General features: G+C 37.3%; 1 pseudogene; it reads right to left on the reverse strand.

The window, feature by feature from the left end:
- Positions 1 to 307: 307 nt before the first annotated feature.
- LOC125677860 (uncharacterized) lies at positions 308 to 1,208 on the reverse strand (annotated as a pseudogene).
- Between the last annotated feature and the right edge of the window lie 2,547 nt (positions 1,209 to 3,755).

Raw genomic sequence — 3,755 nt, forward strand, 5'->3', positions numbered from 1 at the left:
GCTGTTTTTGGCTATATTTAGCTCTAAAACTTCATAGTTATTTCGGATTTCAAAGATTTCGGTTGAGCATCACTGAAGAGACATTATTTGTCGAAATGCGCATCTGGTGCATCAAAATTGGTACCGTATAAGTTTAACATTTAAACAAGTGAGGATTCACGTGCCTAGCATCCAATACTAACCTTTCTTTTATTTTGTTTCCCGCTACCGTCAATGGATTTACAACCCTCGGTTTACTTGAACACACTTCAATACAATTCTTTCTGAGCAGTTTTTCAATCTCTTGATCTACAAACTCAGCGTTCTCTCACACAGATCTATTGTTACATAGTTCAACCGGTTTTGGTGTGGTAAACAAAGGCATTTTGTAACCATACTCAATAGTGTCTAAAATATACCTGTTTGCACCAATCGAACGCCATTGACCTATATTTTCCTTTAAACGACCAACAGGTGAAATACATATATTACTGGACTGATTTTTCATTACATTATCATAATTCTCGCTATTATTTGCGAGTGTATTCAAAAGATTTTCTTGATGAACAAATGCACTTATCTTATCATCTAATTTCTCTGTACAATCCTTTCTCCAATGACCCCTTTTGTTACATCGATAACAGTGGCCGGGCTTCCAGGTAGATTCATTGGGCGTTGTCTGAGACGACAACAATGGCTTCGTGTAGGGACTCTTGGCTTCCCTCACGTCCCTGCATCGCTTTTTTACGTCTTTTACTTTTCTGTCAGCCCTAAACTGCGCTTTGATGATTTTCTTCTCGTCGTCGGAATCTGATGCGATGGGGTTCTTAACATACTCGTCAACAGCCCTCCACCCCGTTTCGGAAGAATCTGCAAGTTTTATCAATTTTTGTCTGTGTCTTATGATAACACCTTCTGCAATTCTAAGCTGAGCCTCTTCTGTTTTGTGTTCCTTGATGTTTTCCGTGGCCTCCTGTATTTTAAATACGGCCTTGGCATTATGCTTGTGCTGCTCCTCGTTGCCGCGTTTTTTAAAATTTGTACCCGTCACAAATTACTTGTTCGATTCTAGCCTCTTGTCTAACTGCAATTGCTTTTTGGTTCCCGCTAATGGAATTCTGCATCTCTGAAAGTTTGATATCTATAAGGTCCGAAAAACTGCTAAGCATTTCGTAATTGGCAATACGAACAGTTTCATTAAACTGTCCTTGAACTGCTTGGGCGTCCATTTCGTCTATCTCGTGACGAACGGCGGCTAGAAGTGAATACCTGAATTGCAGCTCGAAAACCTGTTTTTCTAACTCACATTCTATTGGTTAATAATGGACCATTCCATTCTACCTGTACAATATACTGTACCATCAATACAACATTTTCCCGCTATTACTAACGAAACGCGGGAAAATATAATTTTACTAACTGCATGGGGAGGTGGGAGGGAAGAAAAATTATTTAAAAATCATGCAGAAGAGCTTTACGTGTTTTGCTAACGTCTGCTCACAAGTTTAACAATCAGAGAGCTCAGCAAGGTTTGTTGCAACGGGGTCCTCCACAGAGCTCAAACGTTGAAGAGAGCTTTGGACCCTGTACAACGTCCAACCAATTGATAAAACTTATTAATTTATGTCATTCGTCTACATAAAATAATTTATATATCATAAATTTCATATATTAGCGAAATATATTACAGAAAACTAAAACTCCACATCATAGAGTGGTAAAAATGTCAAAATCATAGTTCGAATATCCTCTAAAGCCTTCTATATTTTATCCATGACCCGATCGCCTATAATCATGTCATATGCTTTCATTTGAATCAATAATATTATCACCATTATATATTATTTAACAGGGGTTTACAAAGTCTCGTTTAAAGTCAGTATACCGTAAATTCTATGGATCCATGCTTGACATTTTCTCAAGTTTGTATTCTTTACAGGATTTATGAGACTGACCATATTGGTGGATTTATTTCCATTCATTAGGGCATTTGCTTTCCTTGACTTATCAGACACTCGCTAGGGTGACACTAATTGATTGAAAACTGTATTCTACGAGGAAATATTATTAATATTTAACACATCGTCAGTATATCTATCCAGTAGAAATGTGTCGAATTAGTACATTGTTCGTAGTTTATCAATATAATGACAATATATCCAGTAGAAATGTCGAATTAGTACATTGTTTGTAGTTTATCAATATAATGACATTATAATATCTTGGCCATAGTTTTTTTTTCCTATAAATTTACTTTGACACGGGACCTCGATTTTGCGATCTCGTCCGAATGACCGCCCCATTTAGTCGCCTCTTACGATAAGCAAGGGGGTACTGAGGACCTATTCTAACCCGGATCCCCACGGGACTTCTACTAAATGTAAAGGTAGATGCGTTACAAATTTACGTTCCTTCAATTCATGTGAATGGAGACAAGTTCATACAGTGGACTATCTATGTTATGTCCAGGAGAATAATCTTCGACTGAGGACATTAAAGTCAAATCGCCTCTCAGCAGACTGACACAACAAAGAGGTATCACTCAGACCAGAGCATGCGTTTTCATAAGGTCCATTGCTGAGCGCGCTTTCACACACGCTATCAACCTCTTCAGAATTCCGTCCAGCAAATGAATCGTCTAATAAACTGTCGGTCCTTTCTTCGGATATACATTCCATCCTTCTACCATCAAAGTAAATACAATGAGAATCAGAGTTTGATGCTAATGTTTCAGAGGATTCTTGTCTATTAACCGTGGACCCTAAATTAACCCTCAATGTAAGTGTACTGTAGCAACCCGGATCATAACTGTCGTATATGGGATCCACAGAGGACTCTGGTCCGGTATTAACCGCTTCATTACCACCTCCCTGCTGTTCACCATATAAAGCATTAAAGTGGGCACTGTGTTCTGCAATATTATAATTGTTGAAAGTTGATTTGATTTTCTTTCAAGTGTTACTCTTCGCTATTGAGAAGTTATGAAGCAATTATTTTTCTGCAGAGTATGAAGAACTTTACCTGTTTTCTGTTGTTTTATTTTAGAACGAATACAGCTGAAATTATTTTTGAATAGTTCATTTCAAATCTATATTACAAGTAATTAGAATTACAATTTCTAATAAAATATAAATTGGTTCATAAATGTACTAGTTTTATTTCTTACCGGTAAATAAGAATCGCGAAACACAAACTCATCCCTGAAACAGCGATAAATATCAGAACGTTCTCATCCAAACTTGGGCGTTCCTTGTCTTCTCTTCAAACAAATATTTTACTATAGCAGCTAATCTTCGATTTTTGTTAGGTGCATATGGTTTTATTTGATATTTTTCTGGTATTATAACCATCCAATCAAGTAAGTACCGATGCTATTTTGCAGAGATGGAGAGGGGTGAAAGTGTACTAAGTACTTGTATATATCCATGTACTAAATTCTAAAAGATAAATGAATCATAAAACATCAATCTTTTTCATGCTCTACAGCATACTAACCCTGACCTGAAATGATGTTTTTAGTAGTCAATTTACCTGATTCTTTCGTCGGGGATGATTTGATTGTTTCGGTGGTGAACACACACGGGACGGTAGTAGTGGTCTTGTTCGTCTCAGTGCATTTGCTGTCGCTATCACGAGGTTTAGCTAAACACCCACACACGTGATGACAATACTCTGTCTCATTCTTACATTTGCAAGTACCAAAACATCCCCGACAAAAGGTTCCCTCGGGACATGTGATGTTGCAATATTGACCATCAAATCTGGGACTGCATACT

Source organism: Ostrea edulis, chromosome 1 (assembly GCF_947568905.1).
Source record: "Ostrea edulis chromosome 1, xbOstEdul1.1, whole genome shotgun sequence".
NCBI classification, from domain to species: Eukaryota; Metazoa; Mollusca; class Bivalvia; order Ostreida; family Ostreidae; genus Ostrea; species Ostrea edulis.